The following is a 19,131-nucleotide window of genomic DNA, read 5'->3' on the forward strand; positions in this document are numbered from 1 at the left end:
GGAAACTTAAACTTAAAACATTTCAGCTTTAAGGGTTAGGATGTTTAGATGAGACAGCAACTTGTACCTTATTTACAATATTTCTTGTTAACAAGGGGGCATTCAGAGAGGATTTTTCAAATGAGCCTGTAGGAGCCTATTTTGCTCAACATTAAGTGCTCAGTTGTTTACTTCCCTACAAAGGGATGACTGTTTCTGAGTAGTTTTTTTTCTGTAGCTGCCAGGAATTTAAACTGTCCTGTGACAGAATAACACTACAAGTGACACAGTATGTGGCAGAAAAAATCTTTTGTGGGAGATACAAGTCTTGCAGCACTTTTGGTTATTTTGTTAAAATCAGAATCTATTTAATCTCCTCAAAGGTGTTTGAATAGGACAGTCTTCAAAATGTCTTGACATTTTCTTTCAAAATAAAGGAGAGAGTCAAAGATCTCAGTAATGTCAACGTTATTGGTGCTATTGGTGCTGCTAGAGATACCTGATAAGAGACTGATGAGTGCAAGAAGGCTCTCTCAACTGAAGCTAATTATACATTTTACAGTCCCTGCTGACAAACTGTGCTGTCTGTGTGTGTTGCTGGAATGTAAAGGTGGATTTAATGTTTCATGTAACATTTTGACATTTAGTTGCAACTCCGAACAAATTAAGAATAAGAGCTCAAGTAGAGGGAACACTGTTTAGAGAGATGTACAATAACAATAGCTTGTATTGTATTACTGTACATTACATGTATTACTAGATAATACATGCAAGACTACTGCTCCTTATTAAAAGTGCAAATGAAGAGTAGAGAAAGTGAGGAAAAAGAGTTATGAGACTACAAGGATATAGGAAGGAACAACAGTGACTCAAAGATATATAGGTTATGTAGCAGCATGGAAGCCAGTGTGTAAATTTAATTCCCTTGAAAACACAATTACTTAAATTGGCAATTACATGTAGCCAAAGCCTAATGAACTCTAGATTATTCAGAGGCAGAAAAGGATCAGGCTGGATGGAGTCTTGTTGTAGCTGTTACTGTGTACTTAAATGTGCACGTAAATATGATAGCAGAAATTCTACTTGTCTGGCAGAGTCCTGATGTAACATCTTTTATTTCCATTATTTTTTGTAAATAAGATCAATTACTGAAAACATCAGGTCCAACCTTTTTCCTTCTCTGTCACTGTCTATGGTGCTGAGAAGTCTTTCTAGGAGAATTAGCACCATGGATAGTATCCACACATCTTTTTTGTTTTCACCATTTTCAAATATCCACATATATGTAAAAAATGCTCAAGCATGATTGTTTAATACAGCACATAAGGTTAATGATTTGAACTGCCTGTAACCACCATTAAATGTCCATATTAGCTTATGTCTTGGTAGTCAAGTATCAGGGCAAATAATTTTGTGCAGTATGAACATTATCACACATGCTAAGTTTCAAAGCAACATGTAGAAACACTGAAGTTAAAGAATTACTCTTAAAACATAAGTAATAAGTACTTAGTCAACTTTTCTTACACTAAATGTATTAAATGAGTTTTAACAATTTAACAATATTCCAGTTATCCATTTTGAGCTTTCCTTTAGAAAGAGAAATGGGTTCATACAAACATTTTAATAATTCTTGATGATAATTATGTTTGAGAGTGCATCTGCTGTAGTCCAATAAGCATTTAGAATAAATAATGAGAATTTTTTAACTCCGAAAGGTCTGCTTAATTATTTAATGCCTCAAATGGATTCAGTAGTCTACATCAAATGGATGAACATCAAACAGAGGCAAAGGAGATGACAATTATTCCGCTACAGAACTTCACATCCACTCCAAATGAAACGGCTGAATCTGCTGAAGTTTTTAGGTAGAAAAGCCTTTTGCTGACTCGCTTATATTTCATCTGACAGAAAAAGTAAGACATTTTCCCTCATTCTGTCATCTGTTATCAAGTATATGTTTTCTTTGCATATCCATTTGTGTACAACAGCACGTTCCACAAACAAACAGTTCAATAGTTTGAAAATACTTTCTTGTCAAACAATGAGATACAGGACTTAATGCAATGTTTTCCAATATTTATACATTATAATGACTGTTGCAATTGCAACTGTAATGGAAATCATATGCCAACCAAAAGAACACAAAAGTACACATGGGAAATCAATATTGATGAGCTGTGATTATGTTTGAGTCTGTCCATATTTTAACAGAGACAAGACAAGCCAGCTCCACAGGTATTGCTATTGTTGGACTACATCTGTTGCAGCAAATAATGACAAAGATGCAGAGTAACTGTCGGGAGTCCACTATAATCCTGGCACAGGGAGCAGCGCATTAACATGTAAAGTCATTATACAGAACCGTTATTCAGTGTGTATTTACTCAGTATTTACAACTTGGGCGAAGGCTAAAGTACTGAATGTCGCATGGATCAAATGTTTGACGTTTTATTTCAGGACAACTCAGACAACCTGCCACCAGCAGCATATTTAAAAGAGGCATGACTCTGACCTATAACCCCATGAAAAATATCACTCAGGATGATCCAGTGGTGGAGTGCATTGCATGTATTGTTTAACCCTGAGGGTTCTTCATGTGTTATGTTTTGGACTAAGCCTGCCAATAATCCAGTGTTTGCGTAGATACCAGATAGCTTTCCAGACTTCCATCTGAAAAATTTATAGGACAGGTAGAAGTTGTTTTCATTATCTAAACTGCTTAGTTAAGGTAAACATTAAAATTATTGCCAAAACTGCTGTAAATGACCAATAGATCTTGTTTCCTTACTACACTTGAGCACTTTACTCAGAGTACCTGTGCATTCATGCAACTATCTACCAAACAAGACAATGAGCAGTTGTAACTGACATATTCACTCTTCCAAATAATGGTTTTTAGATACATGACCAAAAAAAGAATAGATAAATAAAATAAAATAAATAAATAAATAAAATCCTTCAAAGCAGTGGGGACACATAACACTTCTTCCATGGCAGGTAGAGCTCTGGGATGCATTACAGGCATTAATAAATAGTTAAAAATATACATCACCGGCCAATTTAATTAGATATATAGTGTGCAGGTTTAGCAGGCAGTTTTATATAGCTGCTGCAAGGGTGAAATTTCCACTGAATCTGTGGTGGATGACATGTCATGCTGATAAGTGATAAAAGGCCAGTATAACCAAGAAATATGCAGCGTTGGTGGTCTTGCTCTAATTATGTGATTGAGAATTAGATACATTTTCTGCTCTCTAAATTTTAATAGATTTTAGATTATGTGTGGAAGTTGCACTGTGGATAGTTAAACAAATGCCCCTTGAGTCGGCAAATCGATACACCTCTCAGCTTAAAGTGTCAGAATGTCGACACAACAAATTTGTGTCTTAGAGGAATTAAATAAAGACCTGTGCGTCATGGCAATTTTGTTATTTGACGAGTCCTTTGTACCAGTTTTCATGTATTCTTTTACCCTATTTATCCCTCTAAAATTCACAGGCAAAGGTCAAGGAGTCAAAGGAAGAAATATGCAGGGAACAGAGTGATCACAATAGCAAAAGTACGTACTCCATACTCTATACAGGCTGTCATAGGCAAAAAAGGAAAGAGTGAGTGTTATTGTGAACTTATTTAACAAACTAATGGATTGGATTGAGGTCATTTAAATATTAGTTAAATATTACCATCATATGCCATTTACCATATCGCTGAGCTCAGGATTCAAAATGCAGTTTGCTTGTTTTTATTCTATTATATAGATCTTTGTGAGATGCACTGCATACTTCTCCTGATATCAGGAGCACCAATTAACTGCTCCAGTCCTGCTAGTGTTTTTGTGTCAGTATTCAATTGTGGAGTGCAATACTGAACTGAACCATTCCAGTTTTTATATTATTTTATATTTTAAGTCCATGAGCAACAGGGCCTCAATGGATAAATAGATATTGAAATAGATAAATAGATTTTGAAAGCAAGGCCTATTTAAGATTTGTGAACTATTCAGTACTTAATGCACACTGTAATAACACAGACAAGTAGTTTTAACCTCTAGCCTGTGATATAGGAAATGGACAGCCTTTGGACTATTAAACCCTGATTTATGATGTGCACAAATAATTGATAAGTTGATTAATTGACACGGTTAACATAGTCAACATCTATTTTCAAGAATTGACAAATATTTATTTGACTTATTTTTAATCAGGTGGAAGATGGGAGGAAAGACGCAGAACTAATGTTTATGGCTCGGTTTCTGTCAAGCACTGCATCTCTGCTCGCTCTGTATGGTGCAAGCAAAACACTGGAACAAACATTGGCAATAAAATGAAGTTGTTTTTAGGTCAGGATTCCTTCAGTGCTCATTGTTCATGAGGTTTTTACTGGGAACTGAATTATCCACAGAGGCCTCATTGAATAAAGCAGTTTCATATTTTAAAAATCTGTTTTTCGCGACGTGGATATGGGATGTTGAGAGCGGCTGTTGGCTCAGGTTGTTTCTCTGATAACTGAACATGCACATGTCTGATGTAAATAATCCTCGTCTGGTTTAAGATTAGAGTTATAACATTATATAAAGTGACAGTGGCGTGACTGGAAACATTCAGAAAGTAGTCGGGTGAAAATGTTTTAATGTCTGGCTATCCAGCCGACAGCCGGTGCTTACTGGTTTATTGTACCTTAACACTCATGTGACAGCAAACGACAGGAACAAATAACATAGAGCTTGTGACATAAATTATTTTAGATGATATGCAATTACAGCTCTGAAAAAGAATCTTTTGGAAGCCAAGAAAATAAGAACAACTGATGCATGGATGGCTCTCATATCAGATTTTTCACTGTCACTGTCACCTGCTGTTACATTGACGGTGACTGGAAGATTTCAGGTTGTGTGTTTTAGACTCACAGCACAGATGAACCACACTGCTAAGAACCAGTCTGAGCTCAGTTGCTGATGAGTGGGACTTGGGAGGTAAAGTTAGTGCATCTGTACACTACAGTGCAAAAATATAACACATGACAACATATTATTAGTTTGGTTTTGGTAGAGGGCACGTGTTAACGATGATGTCAAGACTAATTGACTTAAATTAATTGAAAAATTTTCATAGGTTCATATGTTACAGAAAATACACAGATACATATATGTTAGTTTACAAAATTAAGACTGCATATCTGCAAGGTAGCTACCTATTTAAAGGGCAGTTTACCAGAGGAGAAAGTTCCTCATGCATGCATGTTCAGATTGTCCATTGTGCATTTTCTGTAATGCTCTTTTACTTTACCATATTGTTTTTAACTGTCTGCTCCTGTTTATCAGCCCTACTTTGCCTCCCAAGTTTTGATGAACTCTTTACTTCTTTTGTTGTTTTATTTTGCTGTCACATTTTCAGAAAGGCTGTCTACTTATTTTTCTAGCTGGAAGATTCTACTAAGGCTAGTGCATAATTTCTTTCAAAAACAGGAAAACTGGCTGCTAGCACAATCACCCATACCTCACATAATTGTTAACACAGATTTCGATCGGTTTGCTTGGGTCAGGGCAACTGTTACTGTGGTTTTCTGGTGTTACTGTTGAGTAACTGTTTCATGTTTAGTACTTATGGTAGAAAAACAGACTACAGTTTCAAGACAGAGCTGAGTAACCTGCTTTTGTGGAATCATTGTACACAGCAAAATTGATTTAGAATGGCCTCATCTTTTTTGGAGACACGAACAGATAAAAAGCACAGCTAAAACGTATGTGGTAACAAGATGCTTTTTAAAATCTTCTTTTTTAGACCATGATACTTTAACAAGTAGAACACATAGTTGATTTACATGGATTCGTCTAGCAGCTTACCATCCTGTTTACTGTTGTGTGTTATGTCTCATCTGGATGCAGAGAGCCCTTCAATGGATAGAATATATTTATATTTTTTTAATAGAAAAATAAATGCAAAGATTTGAAGTGGAAGCATGAACAAGTATATCATATCAGTAATATAACTGGGCTGTTTTCCCCTTTATTAGAGTGATGTCCTTGAAATGAAACCTCCCGACGAAGCACTCTGGACCTAATTTCATTAAATGGTAGATTTTGCCAAGTCAGTGAACCTAAAATGATGCAGTTGAACTCCCTGGTCTCCAGTCTCTGTCAAGGGGAGAAGGGGGTGGGAGTGAATCAACCTTAGACAGGTTACCATGCCATAGCCTCCAGTCAACCTCAACTCCTCCTCAACGTGCTCTGTTTTAACCTTGCTTTAAACGGGTCCTTCATTTTCTCCTACATATTGTCCATTTTCTGCTCAGCAGTGCTGCAAAAATAAAACTAGAAAGAGAGAGACAAAAACAAATATTTTTTCACGGTGTTATGGGTTATTAGCCACACAGTCACATTAAGCTGAGCCTCATTATCACTGCAAAGATAAACTCAAAAAGCATTAGGGTTAGAACTCACTGATGTATAGCTATGATCATCACATTGGTTATGCTAATGGCTGTCTGTGTTTTCCGTGAGTGAATGTGCTACCCTAATGGCCATGTTCATCAACATGTATCTGTGTACTTATGTGTATCTATGTGTGCATGTCTATGTCTCTTAGAATTGTGGTGTGAATCTGGAGCATCACAGTGTCCTGGGTCTAAGAGGACTGACAAACAAAACAGTAAATGTTTCCTCAAAGCTTTTCATAGACTTAGCGAATGTTAGAAACTCAGTGGTCCAATCTCATCACCTCAAACTAATGAGCCATTATGCACATTGCACACACTGGAAATTCAGTGTAATAATGATCTAATTAATTAATTAATGCAGATCAAAAGGGTGTAAGCAGAAGAGAATTGTGTTTAGGATTTTGCCTTAGGCAGCCCTTAGTGACCACAGTATGTGATATAAACGATACGCCTCATGGAGTCTTCCTCCCCTTTAGCAGTCGGCTCTGCAAGCTATTGATGTTTGCAGCTATGCACTCTGTGCTGCTGGGCAATATTACTCTCAGTGCCGGCAAAACAAGGTTCACTTTAACCTGTGATACCTTTTGTGCAAATAGGAGAAAAGTCACTTTGAGAGTCAGTGACTTTGTGGTGGATGTTCTATGGGATTATCGTTTTGAAATGGCTGTGATCTCGTTTATTTGCCACTTCCACTGCCTGCTGTCATCTGGCTCTGATTACTGAAAACAATATGAGGCACAAAGCTGACAGAGAGCATTAGGAATGGCAAGGGTGATGCACTTTCAATTAGAAAAGAAGTGTGTTTTTTTTTTAAATACATCTAGCACACTGGAGTCTTCTCGCTCATTGTAACTGCATGGCTCGTAAGTCTGAGGCTTGTTTGAAATTGAAAACAGATTTTATAGGTAAATAAGAAGCTTCAACAGTCTCTATTTTTTGCCTGATGCCTGCCCCTTTGAGAGTTTTCCGTCTCTGAACGGTTTGACTGCCACGGCTCTCCTCCCTCCTGAGATTCCTTTTTTGGGCTGTCAAGCCTCCATCTCAGATCAGATAATCTAATGGACCCTCAACTGAGCCTTAGTATTAAAATGGAGTAGTCTGACCTCAAAGGCATTCAGAAAGCTACTTAAGCACTAGTGTTTTTCAGCACTTAATTAATGTGACACAGGCAGTATTCCCTGTGCGTTTAATCAAAGTATTCTTAAAGGTATGACAGTCTCTTCATCTCACTGAAGTGGACTGCTGCTTTTCCTGTACTCCTCATTCTAGTTTTCAGTACTGACAAATGGTGCAAAATGTAACTTGCAGGTTCAACACACAGCTGCAATAATGTCTCCCGCATACAGTGCTACCTGCATAACCTACACTAGAATTGAGCGAATAAGGTAAATGGGCAGAGTCTGTCTGAGTGCTTACCATTGAGATTGAACTGACTATGAGATCCAGTTCATGGTGTTTGGGAAAAATTAATTTGCATTGTTTATTGATTTAATATTTTAGAATTCTGAGGGCTACTTTGTCACAGAGGGCCCATCAGCATTCGTAATCAAGCATCACAGTTCAGCATTATTAGCCTCAAGCAGTGCTGGTATAATCAGTCAGCCAGGTAATATTAAAAGGTGGGCTCTTTCAGGCTCTCAAGTGACATAACTGCCTTAATCAAACAGTTATCACGCAAGAGGCCAGAGGGAGAGAGAATAATGAGAAAGCAATATCCTAGATTAAGAATTAGTCTTTTCTGTAATGGCTCTCTCTCACTGGGTCAATGGTGCATAATGGTATAGCATACAAAATTGGGGTAAAGATTTGAGGATGGTGCACTGGGGTTTCATGACTCACACTGATGGGAACAAAATGGAATCTATTTGTCCCATGCACCAAGTGGAAAAGTAAAGAGTACAGAAGTTAATGTTTTGCCTTCTCATAAAGGCAACTGCTTCCCTTTGGCTGATGGTCTGTCTGTACCACTTTGTTTCCTCAGTGTTAAAAGCTTTATTTGCTATTGCTTCTCTCTCTCTCTCTCTCTCGTTTTCTCCCAAGAAGTGACAGCCACTCGTTAAAAACACTATAGCTGACATATCTAACAATAGAAACTCTACTACTATTTTCTATTTAACAGTCAAAATATTGACTACTGAATTTGAGATAGCAAAATATTTGTAAAAATGCTTTTATTGCATTTCAGAAATGGAAGCACCTCTCTCATACGGTCCTAGTTGAGTTTTAGAAAGGATTATTCTGTATTTTAGATAGTGTGCAATATCTTTGGTCTGTGTGCTGGCCCTAAAAGTCCCATAGGGAGGAACTTTCTCACTCGCTCTCTTTCCATTTGTACTTTATTCTTTGCAAGCTGTATTGAAATATTGAATAGATGGAGTCTAATGCTGACAATAGCTATAAAAGGCTTATGAATAACTTCACATACTGCATTCTTCTCCTCTACATTATTCAGTTCCAGTTAGCAAGTAAACTTTGAAAAGCTATTGCTATGTATTTAAACTGGAGCAGGTTAATGTGTATTCCTTAAAGAGAAGAAAATCTTCCCCAGAAAATCGAAGTTGTTTATCCATAATTCTGTGAGCAGAAGTAAATATAAAAAACTATTGTATGAGGTGCTTTTCCCCAAAGCTGTTCTTTTTGTAGGCTGTAAAATATATGCAGGTAATCTGCAATTGGGGAAGATCCTTTTCACCTTTGTATCTATAACATTGTTTACATTATTATCGCTTCTACCCCTGTCTCCACATATGTAATATTGAATTATAGATAAATAATCTTAAATGTTCACATTTTCTCGGATTTTAATCACATTCATATGGATTCCCATTGACTAGAGCATAAATAAAATTTGCCAACATGTACAGGTACATTATAAGTTACTAGAAATTCCATCCATGTAATACTGAAAAATAAATCAAGTATAACAGGCTTGTCTCAGTAGCAGAGTCTGCTGCATAAGTGAAAAAAATGAATCTCTGCGGATTTTTAAAGTGAGGGGAAAAATTGATTAAGGGTTGATGAGCAGCTACTGTGAGACATCATCTGTCTAATGTGACGACACTATTCTGCTTCTTTTTTTTCCATCAGCCTCAAGCCTCAAATCCTGATTTCCCCTGAGCAACTGGTAATTATGTAATTCATGCTCATATGATAAGATAACAGATCATCCATGTGTTTGTTGAATGAGTCACGTGACTCAGTTATTTGTCTTTTTTATTTGTCTTTCACACAGTTTTCATGCATGATTTGTACATCTGCATGTCACATGCATTGCAGTGTGTAGGCCTAATCATCACTCACCCAAAAACATCTGCAGTGTGTTTTAATTATATTTCTTTGAGGTGAAAGGTAAATGCCTTTCTGCAGAAGTGAAGTATATATCAAAATACCTGTTGGAACAGTTATATACAATGACTTGTTGGCAATTGTGCTACTTTCTTTAAATTTTTATTTCTTTATTATTTTTTTAGTCTCTATGAGTTAACAACATACGTTTTATTACGTTTATGTACATATTACATTTATCTATCCCATTTAAACCTTGATCACTAACCTTGACTCATTAGCGCCATCTTACCACAGTTTTCTATGTATGTACAGTGAATGCATTATGGATCAAGAGTAAATGTGCTACATGGCAGAATGCATTAGCATTAGCAGTGTTCTGCATAATAAAACAGGAAGCATTGCTTTATTCAGAGACAGTTTTGGTTAGAGGCAAAGCTATTTTCTTCACAAAAGTAATCTAGGAATTTTGTCCAACATTTTGGTTTAGAGAGAAGTAAAAATAACTTCTCAAAAATGTTGACAGTTTTGGACCAGTGTAAAACATGCACATACAAACATGCATTTTTTCAGCTATCAGTGTTCTTTGGAATCAGTCAAATTCAATGATACATCCAAAACTGCTGCTGCAACAGATTGCCTCTTAACTCCTTAAATTAAACTGAATTTAAAACTTTACTCTAAAGTTAAGATGTTGCCCAAAACATAACACCAGTGATTTATGGCTCCATATTAGAAAGATGATAGAACTGTCAGTCCAGTGGATTATGTAGACAATTGGAGACGGAGCTGGCAGAGGCCTTGCTTACACAAGGGTGACTGGGCACATTGTTGTTTATGCTCTACACCATGAAGTCAAAGGACCCTTGCTCATCAGCAAAACTCAGCAGGCTAGGTCACAGCTGTCAAATACAGAACCGCAAGCCTTGGGCTTTTGTCTTGAATTTTGCCTCCTCTGACTCATTGTTCTGCTCTGATGAAGAAAAGTAAAACAGAGCCTGTGGAGGTTTTGTAAGAATAATGGGCACTCCTGTGATTGTGCAGCCATTTCATAGTATTTAATCCTGAAACAAATATTCTTTAGGGTGACTACAACATCCAGCCTGAAAGATGCAGATGTTTGCTTGGGTCAGTGCATGAATGACTGTTCAACATCATGTACTTTGTGCCATATGAAATGGAACACTACGAATGAAGTTTAAATGTATCAGCAGCCATTTGTCATATGGAAAACTAGCCAACCAGTTTAGTTTTCTCAGGGCTAGAGGGACCGTTTGGTGCTGTTGCCACATTTGGTCTGTTGCACTGACCAAAGCATTTGATTCTCAAAGTCTAGACTCTGTCTGTTCCAGTTTTTTATTTTCTTTGAAGCACACAAGAAACATATTTCTATCTCTTCACAGTGAGGCTGGCTTCTTGTAATGTGTAATATTTTGGCAATACTTTGTGTGAATTGTCTGGTGTTGGTATTCAACTCACTCCTGTATGAGAAAAATAGTCTCATGGTAACCTGAAAAACTGAACTGAAAAATAGCCAGACCTAGGGTGTCCTCTTGAATCCAAGATGCACACCATGTAGACACAAACTACCAATGACACTGCTCTGCCCATTTCACTGTACTGAATAATCTGTAGATTGCTTTTCACAATGTCATATCAAACTCAGTAGACTTTCTGATGGCACAATATGTTGATTCTTAGAATTGAACTAATTGAGAATTGTTAGATTAAATACTGTAAGCTGCACTTATGAAGAAGGCTCACACAGTAACACATATCTTAAAACTTTATTGTTTTCATAACTTTCATTTTGAAAGTTTTTATTTTTTGTTTTAGGTCTACCTCTGAAAATTGCGACATGAGCAATTAAATAGGCAGTCTTTGTCCCTTTTAATCTTAGTCACAACTGAGAAACACTCAATCCTCTGCAGCCTCTGTTCACAGGTAAACATAATATATTAACCCCCACTGAATCTTCAGCCCTCCCTCCTCTGGCCCTCACTTCCTCCCCCCTTACACCTCATCCTATTCATCACAGGCACTGCACACACTGAGAAAAGTACCATCATGCTGACCTTGAGGAAGTCTCGCTCATAAGAAGACTCACCCAGGCCAAGATCTAGGGTCTGTCAAGATGATTTCTTATTCTATTTAATGGAAGAAGTGCAATGCTTTATCACTCCCTAGGTTCATGGTTTATATAAGGCATAAGGGCCAGCCCTGTTTGTAATGGTAAGCTGTTAAGTCAAAAACCCTGTACACAAAAACGATGTCCTTAAGAGTCACAGTGATTTAGGTGTGAGGGGGGGTGAATGGGTAATTTTATGTTAAATCGGCACTCTTCTGAATAGCAAACTAAGAAACAGATGACAATGTCCTCCTATCTCCGCAATGACTTTTTTCACTGAGGCATTTGTTGGAAGATAAGCATGACTGAATACAGAGGGAAGTGTTTCTTTGTCCTTATGCTCTCATATAACATCACAGTTCGGAGTTTGATTCTTTGGCTCAAAAGTTTTTGACTAGATTGATTGATTGATTGATTGATATATTAACCATGCAGGGTTTGTTGCTATTTAACTGCAGATCAGTCTTCATATCATATATAGAACATATTGGTCTAGCTTATCACTAGCATCTTCAGTAACTCTCTCTGCCCATATCTCAAGAAGGTTTGTGCTACCTAAGAGTAAAATAAAGTATATTGCAAAACCATAATCCAGTTTTATTAAATGAATCAGTAAAAAAGAGCAAAGTCAATAAAGTTCCATGGCATGTTTAATAGATTTTGCGTGTGCAACCTTCATCATATCAGCAGTGGGTGACATGACTGACAGTCTAACCCTGGTATAGAGTCAGCGCATGATAATATAAATGAGACTGATATTTCATGGGTAAATGCAGCTGAGTTTTGTGGTTAGCTCCCATCCTCCCATATCAAATGGCTGCCTGCTGCTGTGCTAGCTCAGCCTCTGTTCTACTCCAGTAAGTTATGATGTAATTTTCCTCTCTGCCATGATAACGATAAGAGGAGGAGATACCAGAAGGAGCGACTTCCATGGGTAAATATTTCAAATTAAACTTCCGCCCCTACACAAGCCGTTCTATGCACACAGACTTGGAATTACACCTCAGATATTGTAAATCATATGGAGCTGTTTCCTAATGCGTATATCCTTGTTTTTGTCAGTTTGTTCTAACAATTGTAGTTTTTATGGAGTTTTCCCTCTTCTTAAAATGTCTTTATAGTAATAAGTTACTTTCTATGGTATCCAGGACTAAAATGATACATGAATTTGGCTTAAGACATTGTGATAGCATTGCTGAACAGATGGAATATTGACTAAGAACATTCATGCTGCACTGGTTGCATTTAAACTAGTCTATATGCTAGGGAGGGTAACTTGCTCAAGTGTGTTAAGCAAAATGTGAAATGTTATACTTTGTGAGAGGTACTTCACAGGAGCGTGGTGTCTGCTGCACTGGGAAATGATGTGATTTAAGGAGCACATTTTCTTTTAATGAAATGAAGATGAGTTTTGACGTGGATGAATAAATGGGAAAATTTTATGTGGCATACAGTAGAGGAGAGAATTAATTGCAGATGGCTTCTTGAAAAGAGAAAAAGGGAAACTCCGCTGCTACTATAGACAGGTGAGCAACACAGTCTTTGCTTTTTACATAGGATGTTTTAGATCACAGACTCTGGGAAAGTATATTTTTAGCAGTAATATGATTGTACACTGTGGTGTTCTGTCAAACCTTACCTTACAAAAAACCACATCTGGCATCAGTATTTTACTAAATCACCTAAGTGTATTGTTTAAAGTTCATGATTACAAATTCCCCTTTCAAACAAACACATTTTGAATGGATAGATTTTTTTTTAGATATCTTGAAAAATAATTAGAAAGACCGTATTAAAGACATTTAACACATTTCACACGTGATTCGTTTGATTGCCGATGGACAGAAAATGAATTATTAACAAGTTCCATACTCTCACATGAAAAAAAATTGTTGATTCTCACTAAAATGTTAACTGAGTAAACTTTGGATTTTGGACTGTTGGTCGCCAAACTTATGTCATCTTTAACAATATTTAGACTTCTTAGAGTCTAAATGATTAATAATTTATTTAAAAAAACTATTGATCAAAATCAACCATCAACCAGCCTTCATAAATAGTACTGCATCCTGACTATGATGTGACTATATTAACCCTGACTCAAGTGAAGATAATATATGAATTTTATTGCTCTCCCCAAGCAATTGACTTAAAAAAAAAAAAAAAAAGTCATGCTAATGGTCCCAAAGTCCTCTTTGAGATTTAATCAATTCACCAAAATGGAGTATTCCATATCCATTTCTCCCTCACACTTTCCTGCAGGAGTGTTGCTGCTCAGCCCCTGTAATGAAAGGCCCCCTAGCACCCTCTCTAGAAATCATTACAATCTCCCTCTACCTCTAGGGTCAGTAAACTAATAGTCATTCACCTGTGTGACAGGAAATCTTTCCCAAGTTGCCATTGGGGGCTGGTGGGGTTGTGTTTAAGGTTATAGAGTCAAGTCCAGCCAGAGATGACTGTTTATTGTTTGGATGCATCCTGATGATTAAATATTTGTCACATTGAAAGCATTTGATCACAGATGCAAAGGATGGAGGTTACATATATAACCTGCTAATTGCCTGTCTTCCTGAAACTGGCAAGCAATAAAAAACTGTTATTCATCGCTAGCCAAACATAGAGACACAACAAAGAGCAACTTTGGAAATAGTAAACAGATTGGCAAAGAAACACCCCCTATCATCCTCTTGTGCTTGTGCCTGTGCATGGCCTCAAGTGATTTTTATGACCACAACCGTTCTTGCCCACTGTTGGCTGAGAATCTGTAGTGGATTTCTCAAAGGGATGGCACTAATGTATTCAAAGGCACAAAGGCCCCAAGGTCTCTTTGGGCTATTTTAAGACTTTTGCTCTGCAGTATTCAAAATTTGTATGAAAGACAGTTCATAAATAAAGTCCCCTAACAAAAGGAGAAACAATGAACAGACCTCACTTTTCAGTTCCTGGAAAAATCTCAAACAGAAGTGGTTGTGAATCAAAATGTATATAAGTGGATTTGTAAAAAAGCTAAGCCAGTCTCAATGAAGTATCAGAATTGTCTATTATCTATTAAATGAGTGTCAGAGGGCCTGGTTCACCTTTCATGTTAGATGGCATACCTCACTGTTTCATATGTTCATAGGCAAAGCAGTTGTCCTCAATATAAAATAGTATCTTCAGGTAACTACGTGCTTCCTACTTCTGTTTGCACTGCTACTTCAAACAACACACATATACCACAGGGAGGGCTATATTCGTTTGCTTTCCAGAAAAGCTTCGGCACCAGTAGGCTGCAGAAACTGTGAGGTTTAATCTCTGTGGGGTATTTCTACCACTGAGAGGAAGAAACACCATGTCCAAAAAACTGACAAACGAACAGAGACAAATCTATATAAATAATTGCTAAGTGGAGTGAGGAGGAGTTGCCCATCATTCAGAGCAGAAGCGTGCGCAATATCTCCTGGAGATTGAGAGTCATCCATCACTGCAAGACTTTAATTTGAGATGTTTAGGACTCTTGCTGATGATTGTCTGAGAGCTGGGGAGAGCCTTGTCTTAGAGGTCTGCAGGGGTCTTGGCTGAGTGTAGCTCTCTGTGGGAGAAATTGCTGCCTGACACAAAGCATGTTCAAGTACAATAGTTTCAGCTGAGATTGGCCTTGAAACTGCAGATAGAACAGCCAAATTCACTGTCTGATTATCATTTTGATGCTTTAAACTGTGCAAGCAAGTTTATTTCAGTTAGTTTATTACATCTTGTGGTGCTATAGAAATGCATACAGACAGACACACTTTTCACGCAGAGACACCGGCATAGACTCGTGTATGCACACTTGGACACACCTCATTTAGAGCGGAATGATGTCAAAATGAGTCCATTGACTGGGGGCGGAGATTGAAGAGCCCAAGGTAAAGGGAGTCTGGAGACTCCAAATAATCTCAAGTATTGATTCTGTTTAAGCCCAGGGCTCTTGATGGACACTTACTTCTAAATGCAGTGATAGGTGGCATATCCAGATGACTGATCACTGTAGTTCTGCTTACGGTAAAGGTTACGAACCATCCATAAATAACAGCTTACCCTAATCAAACACTGCAGCGAATGTGATGATATGATGACAGCCAAGTGGACATGTGCTTTAATTTACCCGCAAAGCACTCAGTCTTGCCATTAAATTTACATTGACACAGTGAGACTAGCAAAAGGCATAAGGAGTGGGTTGACTTCACATTCACCCTGCTGGTAGATGTATCTGTCAGCTGCTTTGAAAGTAGTCAGTATCATCATCATTTCAGGCACTGAAACACTTAAGATAGATATTTTTAATGACTCAAAAATAAACCAATATGAATTGATTCAAATTTGTCATAGAGTGAATAATGCAGGATCACTTAATACAAAGCATACAAAGCAATTTATGAGCTTGTACCAAAAATCTAGCTTTTTTTTTTTTTTTTTTAAGCACAATTAGACTTACATAAATCATAAATCCTCAAAACTAATCAAACTTCTTTGCAGAGTTGTATAATTAAATGTGTGTGGTACAGTGTGAAACAAGGCGATCTGGTTTGACACTGTTGAGTATAACACAATATGATAATATAATATCCCTGTCCTTGCAGAGAAGGTTCACCTGTCAAGGGCAGCACTGACACTGTGCAGCATTTGTATCAGGAGACAAATTACAGAAACCTGACATTATAGCTATTATAAAAAGTTAGTCAACAAGCTTAACTATGAAAATTGTTTTCTTCACTCTGTCTTTAGATGGCTGACATTTTTGTGACAATATGCACCTAAACAAGGTAGTATAACTGTCATCATGTCATATACCACAAGTATATTGCATGTCTCTTCATTTATCCCCTTTAATGCAGTTATAATACCTGAGTGGTTGGTGGCCGCTATCCCTGAATGCTCATTTTCTGCACAGTAGCCTCTGTGTGCTCAAAGCGTCCAGCTCCCCTTTTCCTCTGGAAGTGGACTCCTTGGAGCGTAATTTGATTATTCCAAAGCAGGTGTTTTCAGCTGAATGCTGATAAGAAGACTCAGTGCCTCTGACACTAAAGTGAGTTACATTAGATGTGCTTAAAGAAGTGAAAGGCAAGAGCTTATTTTTTTATCTAATCTGTAAGCGAAGATGGGATTGACTTTGAAAAGTGGTGCTAGAATTCAGAAGGCATCTCTTCAGTCAGACTGAAATAACGTTACACACATACTAAGAATGACAAGTGAGTAATTTGAAGTATTCTTGGTGTAATGATAGTAATGCACATTGGTTCAAAAGTCCATAAAGTAGCTACAGTCATTGCATTATGTCTGTCTATGTGATTGCCAGTTGCTGAAACACTAGATGCATTCGGTGCAACAGACTACTTGAGATAACTGTGCCTTGGATCATCAAGAGATGCAAATTTGATGTTATAACAACTTGCAGTGGGGCTGCTGATGTAACAATCAAATGTGTAAGTTCATAGCAGCTGTCGCTCAGCATTGCTTGAGGGTGCAATTCTATATTTTGTGTCCTTATATTTCCTTTCTGGCTCATGCGAATAAGCATCTGCTACTGCGGAATGGGGGCAAGGTTGCATCTGTGATCCCATGTTTCTCAGCAAATCAGATTCTGTCAAGCCTCTTTGATATCCTTTCAGATTGTTCTCTCTAATCCCTTTCCACACAAGAATGGCCTTACCCACTAATAATATTGCTGATATACACTGTGTGCAAACAAAAGGAATAATCCCACGCCTGTGATTGAGCCATCAGACCCTGTGCGCTCTAAGTCTCAACTGAAAACATTTTTGCATTGCACTGTGTAAACACATACCACACTATCTGTTACATTTAAAGTGAACACATTCTCTTGTCCTTGAAGCTGTCATTTCCATGAGGAGTAGACTATGAATTAATATTATTCCCATGTTCATTATAATTATTTAAGAAGAAAATTAAATATGGTTAAAAATATTTACACACAGCTCTCATCAACTTGTCAAAACCACTTGAAATGCAATGGTGTGATGATCATTGTTTTAAACTCTTCAACACAGTTGAAAAGCTACATATCCTTTCATATGCAGATGAACTAAAATAACTCAGATCTACAAATGGGGTCAGCACATGCACAGAGTGAAGTGTTGCTTGACATGTGATCCAACCTGCTTTAATTGACACTTAACTGAATTCTTATGTCATTCTACAAGCCACGACAGTAAGCACAAGAAACACACAACTGCACACAAGTGTCTGCGGTCCTCTTACTTACACATCAGTCTTGTTTCTTACAACTCCTATGGTTGAAACATTGTCAAGGACACAGCTGAGCCACGTTAGATCACACTTAACCAGCTGTTAGAAAGAAGTGTCTCAACTGTGTTTGCAGAGGGAATGATAGCACTAACAATCAAATAAAGCACCTTCTGTTCTTTGAAGCTCTGTCAGCAAGCTATAAAATGTATATCAACAGCACAAACCAACTGATTCTTCAGCTGCTGGGAATCACTTCAATTTCTGTGAAGGTGAAAACTAGGGTACATGTGAAATACCTACAGGCAGAGGAAGAATAGCTTAAAGAAAGATACACGTACCTTTAGTGGGACACTTTGGAGCAGAGATGCAGCCAGTTTAATCCAAATATTCACTGAATCAAACTGTCCTCCCACCTTTACGCAAGAGGAGGCTCTCTTCCTTTGCTGTTTTTACTCCTCTTTTAATTCCCTCTCTCACCCTGCTTTCCTCTTTGGTGCCTTTCTTTCATTATCCCGCTCTCTGTGTGTACAGTTGTGAGCCCACGCTGAAACAGAACAGATGCTTTGCGAGCGAGCGCTGCACGAGGTACAGAGACAACAGCTTCAGAATAGCTGGAGAAAACACACCAAAGTAGAGTGTGTCCGTATGGCAACAGAATGACGACTGAGGGAGACTGAGCGAGCGAGTGAGTGAGCGGTGAAGTGAGAGAAGAGAATCTTGTATGTGTGCATGCATCAGAGAGTGAGTGAGAGAGGAAGTGTGTGTGAAGGAGAGCGAGAGAGAGAGAGAAAGAGGGGGAGTGAGGAAGAGAGAATGTGAGAGGGTTAGTGAGCGCTGCAGGCTCAGTGGCGGGCGACAGTCGTGATTGCATTGGCGTAAGGCAGCAGCGCACCCCCCCGCTCGTCAGGTCTCCTGAGCACTGGGGGATCTTCATCAAGCAGATTACAGCCAACTAGCAATCACCCCACCCCCAACAACCGGTGACACACACACACACACACACACACACACACACAGAGCCAGTGGTGTGTGCCGTGGTCACTGGGGATATTTTAATCGGACAGATACTTGGA

The 19,131-nt window shown here is 38.0% G+C and overlaps 1 protein-coding gene across 1 annotated transcript in view; it reads right to left on the bottom strand.

The window, feature by feature from the left end:
- Window positions 1–18,920, bottom strand: part of LOC108885082 (cadherin-12) — an 86,579-nt gene extending 67,659 nt beyond the window's left edge. Inside the window, exon 1 of the mRNA XM_018679265.2 lies at window positions 18,397–18,920. The gene's annotated coding sequence lies outside the window, so the exon portion shown is untranslated. The remainder of the gene's footprint in view (window positions 1–18,396) is intronic.
- Between the last annotated feature and the right edge of the window lie 211 nt (window positions 18,921–19,131).

The sequence above is a fragment of the Lates calcarifer genome, linkage group LG24, assembly GCF_001640805.2.
Source record: "Lates calcarifer isolate ASB-BC8 linkage group LG24, TLL_Latcal_v3, whole genome shotgun sequence".
Lineage (NCBI taxonomy): Eukaryota > Metazoa > Chordata > Actinopteri > Centropomidae > Lates > Lates calcarifer.